The sequence below is a fragment of the Rhinoraja longicauda genome, chromosome 36 (genome assembly GCF_053455715.1).
Source record: "Rhinoraja longicauda isolate Sanriku21f chromosome 36, sRhiLon1.1, whole genome shotgun sequence".
Taxonomy (NCBI): domain Eukaryota; kingdom Metazoa; phylum Chordata; class Chondrichthyes; order Rajiformes; family Arhynchobatidae; genus Rhinoraja; species Rhinoraja longicauda.
The window spans coordinates 3104949-3125064 of record NC_135988.1 but is presented as its reverse complement, the minus strand read 5'-3'; positions in this window follow the sequence as shown (position 1 = coordinate 3125064).

The window sequence follows — 20116 nt, the reverse complement described above, 5'->3', positions numbered from 1 at the left end:
GCGCTTTGCTGGGATCGTCTTTCTGCCCGTTGAACCTTCTGGTGGTTTCCTCCGCGCAATCCGCCGAACCCAGGCTTCACACGCTAGGTAGACAAGCCCTAAAGCCGCTGGAACCAACGACTTGCCGACTGTACATGTGGCATGCACACAAGACAGTGGAGACATCGTGGGGGGCGGGGTCGTCCAAGTCCCGTACAAGTCCCATTTAGGACTTGCCCACTGCTGGGAAGACAGAAGAACCAACGTCAGCGTGCTGAATGAAGCAAAAATATTAAGCATCGAAGCCTCTGTGACGGTCCCTGGGGCACACCTTCGTCATCAAGAACCAAATGAGATGGAGCGGTCATGTTGTTCGGATGGAAGACGAGCGTCTACCAAAGCAAACCTTCTATTCCCAGCTTAAAAAAGATAAATGTAAAAGAGGTGGACAAAAGAAGAGATTCAAAGACGCCTTAAAAGCCAGCGTGAAGAAATGTGAAATCGACATCGAAGGTTGGAAAACCAACGCCTAGGACAGGAAACTCTGGCAAACCATCATCCAAAAAGGATCAGCGATCTTCAAAGCCAACAGATGCGCAGAATTAGACGAAAAGAGAAGTAAATGGAAAGAGAGGCAGCAACAACAAAAGCCCGATCTGACATCTGGAATTACCTGCCCTGAATGCCGAAGAACGTTCAAAGCCAGGAATGGACTCATAAGCCACCTGAGAGTTCATAAATACAACGGAATGTAGACCATCATCCTCGACCTCGAGGGATAGCCACAACGAGGAGGAGGAAGGAACTGCAGACGCTGGGGTTTAAACCGAAAATAGAACCAAAATACTAGAGTAACTCTCTGGAGAGAAGGAATGGGTGACGTTTCGGGTGGAGACCCTTCTTCAGACTTCAAATATTGTACCACCGTTGTCAAGAGTGTTTTATTGTCATATGTCCCAGATACAACAATGAAATTCTTACTTGTAGCAGCACAACAGATATGTAAACATAATACTCTGTAAACAATCTCATAAACGAGAATAAAAAGTTCAGCTTATGCAAAATGCAAGATTGTGTCTATCTTCAGTGTAAACCAGTGTCTGCAGTTCCTTCCTACACACATATACATACATACATACACACAAACATAAACATACATACACATTTAAAAAAATATATAATAGTACAAAAAGACCAAACCAATGCCCCCAAGTCTATATAGTACAGTTTATTTGGACGTTGTAGTGTTTAATAGCCTGGTGTGGGAAGGAACTGCAGATGCTGGTTTAAACCGAAGATAGACACAAAAAGCTGGAGTAACTCAGCGTGACAGGCAGCATCTCTGGAGAGAAGGAATGGGTGACGTTTCGGGTCGAGACCCTTCTTCAGACTAGCCTGGTGGATGTGGGGAAGAAGCTGTTCCTGAACCCGGACGTTACAGTTTTCAGACTCTTGTACCTTCTTCCCGATGGCATGGGTGAAGTGAGTGTGCGGCCAGGGTGGTGCAGGTCTCTGATGATGCTGGCCGCCTTTTGAGGCAGCGACTCCTGTAGATCCCTGGACGGCGCTGTAGGCCCAGACACTGTAGGCCCAGACACTACATGCCCTGACACTAGCCCGGGGGCCGCAGCAGTCCCGGACAGTGTAGGCCCGGGCGCCGCCTAACGGAGGTTGCATAGCAACCCGCCTCCAGGCCGGGGCGGCCTCCATTGGTGGAGCGGGAGCACGTGGCCCTCTGGCTGGGTGAGGTCACGTGGGGCACGCGGGTGGTGACATCACCTTGTCCCTTATTTGGGAGTGAAGAAGTTGGCAACCCTATTCGGTCGGTCAAAGGGTCTGTTTCCGCGTTGTATTTCTAAACTAACCTAAACTAAACTATTGCAGCAACGGTACATTGCACATCTCTTTCAATTCTAAGACAGAAAAAAAGGGTGGCACAGTAGTACTGTGGTAGAGCTGCTGCTTCACAGTACCAGAGACCCCAGTTCGATCCTGACTACCTCTGGTGAGTTTGTACCTTCTCCCTGTGATTGTATGTGTTTTCTCTGGTATTTATTCACAAAATGCTGGTGTAACTCAGCAGGTCAGGCAGCATCTCAGGAGAGAAGGAATGGGTGACGTTTCAGGTCGAGACCCTTCTTCAGACAGAGGTTTTCTGTGGTTTCTTCCCACATCCCAAAGACATGCGGCTCTGTAGGCTAATTGGCTTCTGTAAAATTGTCCCTTGTGTAGGATGAGAAAGTGAGATTTACGTAGAACTAGTGTGAATGGGTGATCGATGGTCAGCGTGGACCCGGTGGGCCAAAGGGCCTGTTTCCATGTTATCATATCATATCATATCATATCATATCATATCATATATATACAGCCGGAAACAGGCCTTTTCGGCCCTCCAAGTCCGTGCCGCCCAGTGATCCCCGTACATTAACACTATCCTACACCCACTAGGGACAATTTTTACATTTACCCAGCCAATTAACCTACATACCTGTACGTCTTTGGAGTGTGGGAGGAAACCGAAGATCTCGGAGAAAACCCACGCAGGTCACGGGGAGAACGTACAAACTCCTTACAGTGCAGCACCCGTAGTCAGGATCGAACCTGAGTCTCCGGCGCTGCATTCGCTGTAAAGCAGCAACTCTACCGCTGCGCTACCGTGCCGCCCTTGTGTCTCTTAAACTAAAATAACCTAACATTGGCCACAACTGGCATAGATGGTGTAGCTAGTCAGAACTTTTTTTTCCCCCAGTGTGGAAATGTCCAACACTAGGGGGCATAGCGATAAGGTGAGAGGGGGAAAGTTTAAGAGAGATGTGTGGGACAAGTGGTTTACTTAGAGAACCTGGGGGGCTGGAATGTGTTGCCAGGGGTGGTGGTGGAGGTAGACATGATAGTGGTGTTTAAGAGGCTTTTAGATAGCTACATGGAAGTGCAGGAAATATAGGGACATGGATCGTGTACAGGCAGATGAGATCAGGTTAACTTGGCATCATGTTCGAAGCAAGCATTGTGGGCTGAAGGGCCCGTTGCTGTACTTGTTGTACTACGTTGAATTTGTGGTCATTTGTGGTCATTGGAGAATTTACAAAGACCTGAGGCTTTCTCACTAATCTTGTTGTATCATACTCTACCAAGTGGAGGGGCCCTTTATCCAACTCATCAGGTAAGAAACAAGATGATGCAACAATCCTGGTACGGTGTGGGAAGGAACTGCAGATGCACCGAAGAAAGACACAAAATGCTGGAGTAACTCAGCGGGACAGGCAGCATCTGAAGGAATGGGTGACGTTTCGGGTCGATGGCTGATCATCCACAATCAGCAACCCATGCCTCCCTTCTCCCCAAATCCCCTGATTCCGCTAGCCCCATGAGCTCTATCTAACTCTCTTTTAAATTCATCCAGTGAATTGGCCTCTACTGTCTTCTGTGGTAGAGAATTCCTCAAATTCCCAACTCTCTGGGTGAAAAAGTTTTTTCTTATCTCAGTTTTAAATGGCCTCCCCTTTATTCTTAGACTGTGGCCCCTGGTTCTCGACTCCACCAACATTGGGACCATTTTTCCTGCATCTAGCTTGTCCAGTCCTTTCATAATTTTATACGTCAGAGAGTAATACAGCAGGAAAACTGTCCCTTTGTCCAAACTTGTCCGTGCTGATCAACATGTTGACCTATCCTAGTTCCCATTTGCCTGCATGTGAATTAGATCCCTCTAAATATTTCATATCCACGTACTAAATTGTAATTGTTCCCCCCCCCCTTTACAGCTTCCTCTGGCATCTTGTTGTAGTTCTAGGATCCAAGGAGAGATAGCCAACTGGATGGAAATTTGGCTTCACGGAAGGAGGCAGAGAGTGATCGTAGAAGGTTGTTTTTCAGACTGGAGGCCTGTGACTGGTGGTGTGCCTCAAGGACAGCTTCTGGGCCCATTGCTGTTTGGGGTTTATGTCAACAATATAGATGAGAACATACAAGCCTGGATTAAAGGTAGACACAAAATGCCGGAGTAACTCAGTGGGACGGGCAGCATCTCTGGAGGGAAGGAATGGGTGACGTTTCGGATCCGGGTCGGATCGACCCAGAAACGTCACCCATTCCTTCTCTCCAGAGACGCTGCCCGTCCCACTGAGTTACTCCAGCATTTTGTGTCTATCTTCGGTTGAAGCCAGCCTCTGCAGTTCCGTCCTACACAAGTGATAGGTGGATACAGCTGAGAGGGTGTTGGTGGGCAGATGTGTGTGGACGAAGGCAAGAGGTGGAAAGGAGTGAAATGCAAATCCAAAGGGAAGGAAATGGGTGAAAGTGGACGGAGGTGAAGGGGCAGGGAATAAAAGAGAAATATGGGACTTGGGGCAGGGAGATGAGCTTCCAGAGGAGAAAAGAGCAGGGTGACAGGGTTTGTAGGAAAATAACTGCAGATGCTGGTTCAAATCGAGGTAGACACAAAATGCTGGAGTAACTCAGCGGGTCAGGCAGCATGCCAGGAGAGAAGGAATGGGTGACGTTTCGGGTTGAGATCCTTCTTCCAGTTACTCCAGCATTTTGTGACTACCTAAGAGTGACAGGGTAAGTGGGTGGGGGTGAGGGAAATGTGTGCATATTTAGTTTAGTTATACAGTGCGGAAACAGGCCCTTTCTGCCCACCGGTCCGCGCCGACCAGCGATCCCCGCACATTAACACTATCCTACACCCACTAGGGACAACTTTTACATTTACCAAGCCAATTAACCCACGAACCTCTACGTCTTTGGAGTGTGGGAGGAAACCGAAGATCTCGGTGAAAACCCACGCAGGTCACGGGGAGAACGTACAAACTCCATACAGACAGTGCCCATGGTCGGGATCGAACCTGGGTCTCTGGTGCTGCATTCGCTGTAAGGCGGCAACTCTACCGCTACGCCACAGTGCCGCCCCATTTGATGAGAAATGGGTGTAGTGAACTGAAACCTCCAACCCTGGTACTGCTTTAAAGCTTGGATCCGTTTAAAGAGGAGCAGCAGATGGACGCACCTTGAGGTGTGGTGTAAGGGCCAGGTTTCAGGCTGCAGGCTGCGATTCACCTGGCACTCCACCCGTGGCCTGTGTGGTCCATGCCCAGCAACATGGGCGAGGTTGGTAGTGGGGCAGGAGTGTGGGATGTAGTCAGAGAGAGTGGAGGTAAGGACTGGCGAGGGGCAGTGGGGGTTATCAGAAACAGAAACATAGAAAATAGGTGCAGGGGTAGGCCATTCGGCCCCTCGAGCCAGCACCACCATTCATAGAAACATTGAAACATAGAAAATAGGTGCAGGAGTAGGCCATTCGGCCCTTCGAGCCTGCACCGCCATTCAATATGATCATGGCTGATCATCCAGCTCAGTAACCTGTACCTGCCTTCTCTCCATACCCCCTGATCCCGTTAGCCACAAGGGCCACATCTAACTCCCTCTTAAATATAGCCAATGAACTGGCCTCAACTACCTTCTGTGGCAGAAAATTCCACAGACTCACCACTCTCTGTGTGAAGAAATGTTTTCTCATCTCGGTCCTAAAAGACTTCCCCCTTATCCTTAAGCTGTGACCCCTGGTTCTGGACTTCCCCAACATCGGGAACAATCTTCCCGCATCTAGCCTCTCCAACCCCTTAAGAATTTTATATGTTTCAATAAGATCCCCCCTCAGTCTTCTAAATTCCAGCGAGTATAAGCCTAGTCTATCCAATCTTTCTTCATATGAAAGTCCTGCCATCCCAGGGATCAATCTGGTGAACCTTCTCTGGACTCCCTCTAAGGCAAGAACGTCTTTCCTCAGATTAGGAGACCAAAACTGTACACAATACTCCAGGTGTGGTCTCACCAAGGCCCTGTACAACTGATATGACTGATCATCCAAAATCAGTACCCCGTTCCGGCTTTTTCCCCTTATCTCTTGATTCCCTTAGCACTAAGAGCTAAATCTAACTCTCTCTTGAAAGAAGGGCGGCACGGTGGCGCAGAGGTAGAGTTGCTGCCTTACAGCGCCAGAGACCCGGGTTCGATCCCGACTACGGGTGCTGTCTACGCAGTTTGTACGTTCTCCCTGTGGGTTTTCTCCAAGATCTTCGGGTTTCCTCCCACACCCCAAAGCCGTACAGGTTTGCAGGTTAATTGGTTTGGTATAAATGTAAATTGTCCCTAGTGTGTGTAGGGTAGTGTTCATGTGCGGGGATTGCTAGTGGTCGCGGACCCGGTGGGCCGAAGGGCCTGTTTACGCACGGTATTTCTAGACGAAACTAAAGAAGCAGGCCTGTTTCCTTCCAGTTACCCGGGGCTGCAAAGCTCAGTCCCTGATTTAGTAGATGATGTACATGTTCACTGCTCACCAATGTGGATAGGATGGAAGGGCGGAGGAAGCCACTGACTGTGGGGTCTGTGGTACGATTTGTTACACCTTTAGCGCAACATTAGGGTGACACATTAGGGCTGGTAGAGCTGCTGCCTCACAGCGCTGAAGACCCCGGTCCATCCTGACCTCGGGTGCTCTCTGTGCGGAGTTTGCACCTTCTCCCTGTGACCACCTGGGTTTCTTCCGAGCACATCGTCCCAAAGACGTGCTGGCTTGTCGGATGATTGGCCTCTGTAAAAAATTGCCCCCCCACCGTTGTGTCGGGAGTGGATGAGAAAGTGGGCGGCACGGTGGCGCAGCGGTAGAGTTACTGCCTTACAGTGAATGCAGCGCCGGAGACGGGATCGATCCTGACTACGGGCGCCGTCTGTACGGAGTTTGTACGTTCTCCCACTGACCTGTGTGGGTTTTTCTCCGAGATCTTTGGTTTCCTCCCACACTCCAAAGACGTGCAGGTTTGTAGGTTAATTGACTGGGTAAATGTGAGTGTGTAGAATAGTGTTAATGTGCGGGGATCGCTGGGCGGAGCGGACTCGGTGGGCCGAAGGGCCTGTTTCCACGCTGTATCTCTAAAAAAAAGATATCGTGAAACTAGTGCAAACGGCTGATGGATGGGCAGCGTGGGCTTGGTGGGCCGAAGGGCCTGTTTCCATGCTGCATCCTCAAAACTAAAATTTACGCTACCACTGCATTACTCTGAAAATCCCACATGGGGTCTTCATCCCGTAAATTGGGGAAGTTGCACTCGATGTTCCACAGCCGACAGAACTTGCATAACCTTTAAATAATCATTCCTACCACTATTACAACAATGATAATAATCCAATAGAATTTATATTACTGTACTTAAGGGCATGTCCCACTTAGGCAATTTTTTTGGCGACTGTCAAAGTCAATAGACAATAGACAATAGACAATAGACAATACGTGCAGGAGTAGGCCATTCAGCCCTTCGAGCCAGCACCGCCATTCAATGCGATCATGGCTGATCACTCTCAATCAGTACCCCGTTCCTGCCTTCTCCCCATACCCCCTCACTCCGCTATCCTTAAGAGCTCTATCCAGCTCTCTCTTGAAAGCATCCAACAAACTGGCCTCCACTGCCTTCTGAGGCAGAGAATTCCACACCTTCACCACTCTCTGACTGAAAAAGTTCTTCCTCATCTACGTTCTAAATGGCCTACCCCTTATTCTTAAACTGTGGCCCCTTGTTCTGGACTCCCCCAACATTGGGAACATGTTTCCTGCCTCTAATGTGTCCAATCCCCTAATTATCTTATATGTTTCAATAAGATCCCCCCTCATCCTTCTAAATTCCAGTGTATACAAGCCTAATTGCTCCAGCCTTTCAACATACGACAGTCCCGCCATTCCGGGAATTAACCTAGTGAACCTACGCTGCACGCCCTCAATAGCAAGACTATCCTTCCTCAAATTTGGAGACCAAAACTGCACACAGTACTCCAGGTGCGGTCTCACCAGGGCCCGGTACAACTGTAGAAGGACCTCTTTGCTCCTATACTCAACTCCTCTTGTTATGAAGGCCAACATTCCATTGGCTTTCTTCACTGCCTGCTGTACCTGCATGCTTCCTTTCAGTGACTGATGCACTAGGACACCCAGATCTCGTTGAACATCCCCTCTTCCTAACTTGACACCATTCAGATAATAATCTGCCTTTCTATTCTTACTTCCAAAGTGAATAACCTCACACTTATCTACATTAAACTGCATCTGCCATGTATCCGCCCACTCACACAACCTGTCCAAGTCACCCTGCAGCCTTATTGCATCTTCCTCACAATTCACACTACCCCCCAGCTTAGTATCATCTGCAAATTTGCTAATGGTACTTTTAATCCCTTCATCTAAGTCATTAATGTATATCGTAAATAGCTGGGGTCCCAGCACCGAACCTTGCGGTACCCCACTGGTCACTGCCTGCCATTCCGAAAGGGACCCATTTATCCCCACTCTTTGCTTTCTGTCTGTCAACCAATTTTCTATCCATGTCAGTACCCTACCCCCAATACCATGTGCTCTAATTTTGCCCACTAATCTCCTATGTGGGACCTTGTCGAAGGCTTTCTGAAAGTCGAGGTACACCACATCCACTGACTCTCCCCTGTCAATTTTCCTAGTTACATCCTCAAAAAATTCCAGTAGATTTGTCAAGCATGATTTCCCCTTCGTATATCCATGCTGACTGGGAATGATCCTGTTACTGCTATCCAAATGCTCAGCAATTTCGTCTTTTATAATTGACTCCAGCATCTTCCCCACCACTGATGTCAGACTAACTGGTCTATATAACATATAACATATAACATATAACAACTACAGCATGGAAACAGGCCTGTCCGGCCCTACCAGTCCACGCCGACCATTCTCCCTGACCTAGTCTCATCTACCTGCACTCAGACCATAACCCTCTAATCCCCTCTTATCCATATACCTATCCAATTTACTCTTAAATAATAAAATCGAGCCAGCCTCCACCACTTCCACCGGAAGCCCATTCCATACAGCCACAACCCTCTGAGTAAAGAAGTTCCCCCTCATGTTACCCCTAAACCTTTGTCCCTCAATTCTGAAGCTATGTCCCCTTGTTGGAATCTTCCCCACTCTCAAAGGGAAAAGCCTACCCACGTCAACTCTGTCCGTCCCTCTCAAAATTTTAAAAACCTCTATCAAGTCCCCCCTCAACCTTCTACGCTCCAAAGAATAAAGACCCAACCTGTTCAACCTCTCTCTGTAGCCTAAGTGCTGAAACCCAGGTCTATAATTACCCGTTTTCTCTCTCCCTCCTTTCTTAAAAAGTGGGATAACATTTGCTATCCTCCAATCCACAGGAACTGATCCTGAATCTATAGAACATTGAAAAATGATCTCCAATGCTTCCACTATTTCTAGAGCCACCTCCTTAAGTACCCTGGGATGCAGACCATCAGGCCCTGGGGATTTATCAGCCTTCAGTCCCATCAGTCTACCCAAAACCATTTCCTGCCTAATGTGGATTTCCTTCAGTTGCTCCATCACCCTAGGTTCTCCGGCCCCTAGAACATTTGGGAGATTGTGTGTATCTTCCTCAGTGAAGACAGATCCAAAGTAACGGTTTAACTCGTCTGCCATTTCTTTGTTCCCCATAATAAATTCCCCTGCTTCTGTCTTCAAGGGACCCACATTTGCCTTGACTATTTTCTTCCTCTTCACGTACCTAAAAAAACTTTTGCTATCCTCCTTTATATTATTGGCTAGTTTACCCTCGTACCTCATCTTTTCTCCCCGTATTGCCTTTTTAGTTAACTTTTGTTGCTCTTTAAAAGAGTCCCAATCCTCTGTCTTCCCACTCTTCTTTGCTATGTTATACTTCCTCTCCTTAATTTTTATGCTGTCCTTGACTTCCCTTGTCAGCCACAGGTGTCTCTTACTCCCCTTAGAGTCTTTCCGCCTCTTTGGGATAAATTGATCCTGCAACCTCTGCATTATTCCCAGGAATACCTGCCATTGCTGTTCTACCGTCTTCCCTGCTAGGGCCTCCTTCCAGTCAATTTTGGCCAGCTCCTGCCTCATGCCTCTGTAATCCCCTTTGCTATACTGTAATAAGTCGTAGCAGATCGCCAAAATTTTCTTTTACCCGACGACAATGACCACGACAATGACCACGACAATGCTGAGTCAGGTCGAGATTACACCGTCTTCTGAAACACCACGAAGTTCCCACGCTGTCAATGCTTCCTGGTCCTGGTTTTCGCTGAAATCACTGACAAGTCAGTAAGTACTTGAGAGTTCTGAACTATAACATCTTGTATGGGTTACTTAAAAACCAAGCTTCACTGTAACAAGGAATAAACTGGATTTACTTCCAGTTTACTAATAGCAGTATTTCTAAAAAAAATTTAAAAAGTGGCTAAGTGGATTTTTGTGAAAAGTGTGTGGGCATTCTTTGAAAATGTACAGGAGATGCATATCTGGTTTCTGGGTTGCATATCTGGGTTGGGAGCCCACTTTAAATGTAATGGCTGATGGCCATAAACATCGCGAAAATTCCCACGTTTACCTGACTGTCAAACTGTCGCCTTCAATCTACCTGTCAAATGTCCTGACGGTAAATAAATTGGTTAAACACAAGCATTTTATGGTATTTGGAAATGACTTTACTAATTTTAATATTATGTGCTTCTAAATGCATCTAAGAGAACCTAGCAAACCTGGGGACAGCATGTGACAGTGCCCGCAATAAGCAACGATACCTGGCGACAAGCCAGCTGTCGCCGAGAAATTTCAAACCGGATGATTTCTCAGCGACGCTACGATTTTTGGAAGACTCCTCACGATCATCCCCGCGACACCCCGGCGAACTGTCGGCGACAGCCTAGTCGCCTGCAGTTGCCTTTAAATCGCCCAAGTGGGACAGGCCCACTGGAATTTAGAAGGATGAGGGGGGATCTTATTGAAACATATAAGATAATTAGGGGATTGGACACATTAGAGGCAGGAAACATGTTCCCAATGTTGGGGGAGTCCAGAACAAGGGGCCACAGTTTAAGAATAAGGGGTAGGCCATTTAGAACGGAGATGAGGAAGAACTTTTTCAGTCAGAGAGTGGTGAAGGTGTGGAATTCTCTGCCTCAGAAGGCAGTGGAGGCCAGTTCGTTGGATGCTTTCAAGAGAGAGCTGGATAGAGCTCTTAAGGATAGCGGAGTGAGGGGGTATGGGGAGAAGGCAGGAACGGGGTACTGATTGAGAGTGATCAGCCATGATCGCATTGAATGGCGGTGCTGGCTCGAAGGGCTGAATGGCCTACTCCTGCACCTATTGTCTATTGTCTATTAGGCAAACTCCTCCACAAAACTCCCAAGTGTGACTTCAAGCCATGTGCACTGTCTGAGAGTCGGGTGAATTACAGATGGCCCTCACAATGCATCTGCCTTTTGTTACGTTCAATGTGACTGCCTTTCTTGGCCGCATTTCACAATCATTAATAAACAAGTTTTCACAACTGACTTTAGTTTCTTCAGTACTTGGAAGTTGAATAAGTAATTTCCAAGTTACTTTTTCAAAATTAATTGCGTGTTCAGTTTGTTTAGCAATTAAATGGAATATAATTATTTTTTAAACATGTAATTAATTTTCCAGCTGTGCTAATTACGGGATTATGGATAATTGAAGAAAGGTTTTCCTCTTCGTTCCACTTCATACTTGGACCGTTGCCACGTTACGTCCCGTGGCCCCAGGCATTCAAGGGAAAGATTAATGTGACCTGAATTCAGATCCCGCTGTTATTGATGGGAAGGAATCTCTCTTCACAAAAACGTGCCGTCGATCGCAGGCCCTGACAAACTGTCGGAAGAGCCCAGAACTCACAGTCAAGCAATGCTGACAAGATCAAAGTCAAGAAAAAGTGCAGATGCTGGAAATCTCAGAGAAAAAAACAGAAAGTGAGGGAAACACTCAGCATATGTTCATAAGTAAGATAGGAAGAGTTAGGCCATTCGGCCCATCAAGTCTATTCTGCCATTTAATCGTGGCTGATCTACCTTTCCCACCCAACCCCATTCTCCTGCCTTTGCCCCGTAACCCTTGACACTCTTACTAATCAAGAATCTGCCAATCTCCGCCTTAAAAATATCCATTGACTTGGCCTCCACAGCCTTCTGTGGCAATTAATTCCAATGATTTACCACCCTCTGACTAAAGAAATTCCTCCTCATCTCCTTTCTAAGGGAATGTCCTTTTATTCTGAGCCCATGACCTCTAGTCCTAGACTCTCCCACTAGTGGAAACATCCTCCCCACATCCACTCTATCCAGGCTTTTCACTATTCTACACACACAGTAGTGTGTAGAAGGGAACTACAGATGCTGGTTTATATTGATGATAGATACAATGTGCTGGAGTAACAGCGGGTCAGGCAGCACCTCTAGGAATGACCCCTCTTTCCATTGATCTGCTTTTTAATATTTTTATTTGCTTATCATCATAGAATGATTTGGATCTTATAGAAACGTATAAAATTATAAAAGGACTGGACAAGCTAGATGCAGGAAAACTGTTCCCAATGTTGGGGGAGTCCAGAACCAGGGGCCACAGTTTAAGAATAAAGGGGCGGCCATTTAAAACTGAGATGAGAAAAAACTTTTTCACCCAGAGAGTTGTGAATTTGTGGAATTCTCTGCCACAGAGGGCAGTGGAGGCCAATTCACTGGATGAATTTAAAAGAGAGTTAGATAGAGCTCTAGGGGCTAGCGGAATCAAGGGATATGAGGAGAAGGCAGGCATGGGTTACTGATTGTGGATGATCAGCCATGATCACAATGAATGGCGCTGCTGGCTCGAAGGGCCAAATGGCCTACTCCTGCACCTATGTTTAATGTTTCTATTAATATGCAGGCGTTTGTAGGAACTTTCAGCATCCGTCAATGAGTTATCCAAAAGACCCAAGAATGTAAAAATTGTCCCTAGTGTGTGTAGGTTAGTGTTAATGTGCGGGGATTGCTGGGCGGCGCGGACTCAGTGGGCCGAAGGGCCTGTTTCCGCGCTGCATCTCTAAATTAAATTAAAAATGAAAAATTAAAACTGCCGATGCCTGAATCTTGAGCAAAGCACAAAGTGCAGGTCAGGCAGCATCTGTAGAGGCAAGTCAAGAGTCAAAAATGTTTAATTGTCATATGTACCACAAACAGAACAATAACATTCTTATTTGCAGCAGGACAACAGGTCTGTAACACAGTATTCATAGATACCATAATAAACCAAAAATGTGCAATTAATTACAAATCCCCAATATTAGTGCAAACAAGCCCAAAGGCCTCAGTCAACCGAGGCAGTTCCTAGTTCACAGTTTAATTGTTTGAGTTTAGTTTAGAGATACGGCGTGGAAACAGGCCCTTCGTCCCACCGAGTCCTCACCGACCACCGATCCCCACACATTAACACTACCCTACACACACACCAGGGACAATTTACACATATACCCAGCCAATTAACCTACAAACCTGCACGTCTTTGGAGTGTGGGAGGAAACCAAAGATCTCAGAGAAAACCCCGCAGGTCATGGGGAGAACGTACAAACTCCGTACAGACAGCACCCGTAGTCAGGATCGAACCCGGGTCGCCGGCGCTGCAAGCGCTGTAAGGCAGCAACTCTACCACTGCGCCATCGTGTCGCCCAGTCCAATTGGTGATGGTAGTATTCAATAGCCTGATGATTGTTGGTGTTGAATAGCCTGATGGTTGTTGGTGTTTAATAGCCTGATGGTTGTTGGTGTTTAATAGCCTGAAGTTGTTCCTGAACCTGGACATTACAGTTTTCAAGCTCCTGTATTGTCTTCCCGCGATGGCAGGAGTGAGATGAGAGCATGGCCAGGGTGGTATGGGTCCTTGGTGATGCTGGCTGCCTTTTTGTGGCAGCCCCTCATATAGAACCTTCAATTCTGGAGGTGATGGTGTTTGAAGAAGGACCTTGACCCGAAATGTCTTCTGTCCATTTCCTCCACAGATGCTGCCTGACCCGCTGAGTTTCTCCAGCACTTTGCGTTTTCTCAGTTATACAAAAGTGCTTTGAAGGGTGCACATGCATTTTGTTTCCGTCGACCTTGTGGATCATTAGCGAGGTTCAAACGACAGACACATAGTACTGGAGTAACTCAGCAGATCGGGCAGCAACTCTGGAGAACACGGATAGGTGATGTTTCGGGTCGGGTCCAGAAAGGTGCTGTGGAAACGCAGGGGGTCAGACCCGCTGGCTTGACCTACTGATTTACTCCAGCACTTTTTGTCTTTTTTTTGTAAACCGGCATCTGCAGTTCCTTGTTTCTACTGGTGAGGTTAAATTTCCCTCAAAATGTAAAGACCCTACCTCCTCACTGAGTAAAGCATTCAGGATAATGTAGGATGGCACAGCGATAACGTTGACCACAGAAAGGATAAAGGACAGCATAGTTTGTTCTAGCAATGTTGGTGGAAAAATACAGGCACAAAACACCAGGAGAATTTCCCGTGCTTTGCGAACTGTCCAAAAAATCATACATGTTCCTCCGAGAGGGTAGATGAGGCTCAATGTAATGCCTCATCAAAACAAAAACAAAATGTTGAAAGAATTTAGCCGAATAGTACTCGCTAAAGCCTGCGCAGAAGGCCCGGCCTGGACTCAGGCCCAGCGGCAGGGACTTGAATCCAACACCTTCACCCAGGGGGCGGTGAATCTGTGGAATTCTTCGCCACAGAAGGCTGTGGAGGCCAAGTCAGTGGATATTTTTAAGGCAGAGATAGATAGATTCTTGATTAGTACGGGTGTCAGAGGTTATGGGGAGAAGGCAGGAGAATGGGTTTAGGAGGGAGAGACAGATGAGCCATGATTGAATGGCAGAGTGGGCTTGATGGGCCGAATGGCCTAATACTACTACTCCTATTCCTTATGACCTTATAACTCCCCTCTAGCTCACAGCAGATATCTATTTTATCAGTTGTACCTTAGTAAACTGTTGCAGGATGTTATTTTACATGACCCGGGTTACATAAATGACTGTGCTAACGTGTCCAACCCCTTAATGATAAGATTATTAAGGGGTTGGACACGTTCGAGGCAGGAAACATGTTCCCAATGTTGGGGGAGTCCAGAACAAGGGGCCACAGTTTAAGAATAAGGGGTAGGCCATTTAGAACTGAAATGAGGAAAAACTTTTTCAGTCAGAGAGTTGTGAATCTGTGGAATTCTCTGCCTCAGAAGGCAGTGGAGGCCAATTCTCTGAATGTATTCAAGAGAGAGCTGGATAGAGCTCTTAAGGATAGCGGAGTTAGGGGGTATGGGGAGAAGGCAGGAACAGGGTACTGATTGTGGATGATCAGCCATGATCACATTGAATGGCGGTGATGGCTCGAAGGGCCGAATGGCCTCCTCCTGCACCTATTGTCTATTGTCTATTGTGGTTTTATCACAGAATTTCTTTATCAATCAGGAGTTGTTCTCTTCTCATGAAGGCTGTGATATTGTCTCTCCGCCCAGGCCCAACGGCGGAGGCAGGTTCCTCTCTCTCCGCTCTTCCTGCTGAGTTGTTTCTGCCTCTCTACTCTTCACCTGCTCACGTTGACACATAAACAGCAGATGCTCGAATCTTCAGCAAAACACAAAGTGCTGGAGTAATGCAGCGGGTCAGGCAGCATCTCTGGAGAAAAGGACTAGGTGACGTTTCCGGGTCGAGGCCCTTCTCTTTTGTGCAGATCTTCGGTTTAAACCAGCAGCTGCACATGCTGACCGCAGGAGATGTAACACCTGTCCCTGCACCTCCTCCCTCACCGCCATCCAGGGACCCCAGCAGCCCTTCCAGGTGAGTCAGGGATTCACGTGCACCTCCTCTAACCTCATCTACCGCATCCAGTGTTCCTAGGGTTGCCAACTATCTCACTCCCAAATAAGGGACAAGAGGTGACGTCACCCCACGTGACATCACCCAGCCAGCGGCCACGTGTTCCCGCTCCACCAATGGTGGCCGCCTGGGCCGGGAGGCGGGTTGCGTAGCAACTTCCGTTCGGCGAACACACTCGGCCCCGCTCCCCGTACACACTCTGTTAGCCTACATTGTCTGGGCCTACAGCTGCCCTGGGCCTGCAGTGTCCGGGCCTACAGCGCTCCCCCGGGCCTAATACAGGACAAGGGCAGTCCCGTACGGGACAAACCAATTTAGCCTAAAATACGGGATGTCCCAGGTAATATGGGACAGTTGGCAACCCTAAGTATTCCCCATGTGGCCTCCTGTACATTGGCGAGACCAAGCGTAGGCTCGGCGACTGTTTCCCAAAACACTTGCGCTGGGTCGGCCAAGGTGTGCTGGATCTCCCGGTTACCAACCATTTTAACTCCCCCTCCCATTCCCACACTGACCTTTCTGTCCTGGGCTTCCTCCATTGCCAGAGTGAAGCCACACGCAAACTGGAGGAACAGCACCTCATATTTCACTTGGGCAGCTTATACCCCAATAGTATGAACATTGAATTCTCCAAAAAGACACTAAGTGCTGGACTAACTCAGCGGGTCAGGCAGCGTCCCTGGAGAATATGGATAGGTGATGCTTGCTGTCAAAACTCTTCTTTAGACTGATTAAAGGGGGGGAGAAGAAAACTGGAAAAGATGAGAGGCAGGACAAAGTTTAGTCAGTAATAGTTTAGTTTAGTTTAGTTTAGTTTAGTTTAGTTTAGTTTAGTTTAGAGATACAGTGCGGGAAACAGGCCCTTCGGCCCACCGGGTCCATGCCGACCAGCAAATGTTAATGTCGACCAGCAAATATTAATGTCCCACTAGGGACAATTTTTACATTTGCCCAGCCAATTAACCTACAAACCTGCACGTCTTTGGAGTGTGGGAGGAAACCGAAGATCTCGGAGAAAACCCAGGCAGGTCACGGGGAGAACGTACAAACTCCGTACAGACAGCACCTGCAGTGGGGATCGAACCCGGGTCTCCGGCGCTGCATTCGCTGTAAGGCAGCAACTCTACCGCTGTGCCACCGTGACCGCCCAAAATAGGTCGATGCCAAGAAGGTCATTATTAGGCCATTCGGCCCATCAAGTCTACTCCACCATTCAATCATGGCTGATCTATCTCTCCCTCCTAACCCCATTCTCCTGCCTTCTCCCCATAACCTATGACACCCGTACTAACCAAGAATCTATCTATCTCTGCCTTAAAAAATATCCACTGACTTGGCCTCCACAGCCTTTTGTAGCAAAGAATTCCATAGATTCACTACCCTTTGACGAAAGAAATTCCTCTTTATCTCCTTCCTAAAAGAACGTCCTTTAATTCTGAGGCTGTGCCCTCTGGCCCTAGACGCTCCCATTAGTGGAAACATCCTCTCCACATCCACTCTATCCAGGCCTTTCACTATTCTGTACGTTTCAATGAGGTCCCCCCTCATTCTTCTAAACTCGAGTCCAGTTAAAACGATGGGTATAGAGGCAGGTTATGGTGCAAGACGTAGAGGAAGGACTGTACTCACTGACGATTACTGGATGCTATACAGGTGAAGTGAATAACATTGATTATCTTGTTACAATGGCACCTATCAAGGGGTGGGATATATTAGGCAGCAAGTGAACAGTCAGTTCTTGAAGTTGATGTGTTGGATGTAGGAGAAATGGGCAGGAGTAAAGACCTGAGCGACTTTGACAAGGGACAAATTGTTATGGCCAGACGACTGGGTCAGAGCATCTCTGAAACGGCAAGGCTTGTGGGGTGCTCCCGGTCAGCAGTGGTGAGTACCTACCGACAGTGGTCCGAGGAGGGACAAACCACAAACCGGCGACAGACAGGGTGTTGGGCGCCCAAGGCTCATCGATGCGCGAGGGCAACGAAGGCTATCCCGTCTGGTCCGAACCGACAGAAGGTCGACTGTGGCACAAGTCACAGAAAATTTTAATGGTGGAATGTGTCACAATACACAGTGCATCGCACCCTGCTGCGTATGGGGCTGCACACGGAGCACCAACAGCACGTTAGGCAGGTGGTCATAATGTTTTGGCTCATCAGGTCATAATGTTTCGGCTGATCGGTGTATATGAGAAGCAATTCCATCACCACCCATCCTCCTAGAAGAATTCAGGCCACTCCAGCATCTGATTGAGCCCCAGGCAGATCTCAATATAATTCAATGCATGTGTGAGTGGTAGATTTCAAGGTTGACGTCGGTTTCTATGCAAGAAGATATTAGACATTGACCAAGATAGTTTTGTGTCTCAGACTAAGTTACTGAATGGATGATCTGCATTTTGCATGGCTGTGTATTGGAGAGGACAGTTTAGTTTTAGAGATACAGTCTGAAGAAGGGTCTCGACCTGAAACGTCACCCATTCCTTCTCTCCTGAGATGCTGCCTGACCCGCTGAGTTACTCCACCATTTTGTGCCAACCTTCGATTTGTACCAGCATCTGCAGTTATTTTCCTACGAAACAGGCCCTTCAAGTGTGCGCTGACCATCGATCAGCCGTTCACACTCGTTCTACGTTATCTCACTTTCTTATCCACTCCCTACACACTAGGGGGTGTTGTTACTGTTGTTGTTCGTCCTTCGGGTTGGAAGATGACCATGACTTCACTTTCAGTTGGAGGATTGGTGACTGGCGAGACCAATCCGGGCCCGGAAGGCACTCCCACACGTAGGACACAAGTGGATGGGTGCTGCAGTGGAAGTGGAGGTAGCCCGGGCCTTGCGCGCGGTGCGTTTCCTCTGGGCCTCTGCAGTGCGTCTGTTCTCTGCTGCACGGGCTCCTGTGGTGAGCTTGCTACGCCAGGTTGGACGGTCCAGAGCAAGAGACTCCCAAGTGCTGAGGTTGATGTCCAAGTCTTTGAGGGACACTTTGAGGCAGTCCTTAAACCGTTTCTTCTGTCCTCCTACAGAGCGCTTGCCCTGACACAGTTCTCCATACAGAAGATGTTTTGGCACTCGACTCTTGGGCATTCTGACGACATGGCCTGCCCATCTGCCTTGGGCTTTCCGTAGGAGGGTGTGGACGCTGGGGATTCCGGCCCGTTCCAAGACCTCTGTGTCGGGAATTTTGTCCTGCCACCCAATGTGAAGGAGTCTGTGTAGGCAGCTCAAGTGAAAGTGGTTGAGCTGTTTGGCATGTCTGCTGTAGACAGTCCAAGTCTCACTGGCATAGAGAAGAGTGGTGAGTACCACTGCAGGGTAGACCTTCAGCTTGGTGGTGAGGCTGAGTCCTCTCCGCTCCCAAACATTCCCGATTAACCTACAAACCCGCACGTCTTTGGGATGTGGGAGGAAACTGGAGCGCCCGGAAGAAACCCAGGCGATCACAGGGAGAACGGGCAAACTCCACACAGACATCACCAAGGTCGGGATGGAAGCCAAGTCTCTGGCGCTGTGAGGCAGTGGCACTGCCCGCTGGCATCGAAATGCCGTGCCACCTTCTTGGCATCGAAATTAAAACTGACTTTTAATGTTTTTCATTCGCATTGCTTCAATACTGGAATCATGGAAATGATGAAGAAGGGTCTCGACCCAAAACGTCACCCATTCCTTCTCTCCTGAGATGCTGCCTGACCCGCTGAGTTACTCCAGCATTTTGTGAATGGAAATGATGAAGTGATGAAGCTGTTTCTTTGTACTATTTGTTTTGGGCATCACTGAGCAAATCCCACAGCCCTGCCTTGTCCCATAAAACACAGCACAACACGGCACATCGGACGGCACGGTGGCGCAGCGATAGAGTTGCAGCCTCACAGCACCAGAGACCCGGCTTCCATCCTGACTACGGGGGCTGTCTACATGGAGTTTGTACGTTCTCACTGTGACCACGTGGGTTTTCTCCGGGTGCTCCGGTTTCCCACGACACTCTAAAAGCAGCGTTTCTCAACCTTTTTACCCTTGCGGAACCCTTGAAATAATTTTCATGTCTCAGGGAACCCCTACATAAAAATTATTAATGGGGGGGTTACCCCAGATGGCCGCCGGGGGTGAGACCCGCCCGAGTGACGGGAGTGGCGGCCAATGAGGGTGGGGGGTGCCCATCTTCCCGCTCAAAACAACGGCCGTCGCCATTGAGAAACGTTGCTCGAAAGACTTACAGGTTTGTTGGTAAATTGGCTTCTGTAAGTTGCAAATTGTCCTTGGTGTGTAGGGTAGTGCTAGTATGAGGGGTGATCATTGCTCGGTGCGGACTGAAGGGCCTGTTTCCCAATTGTATCTCTAAAGTAACTAAGGCAACAGGCCCTTCGGCCCACAATGTCTGTGCTGAACGTGATGCCAAGACCAACTCTTA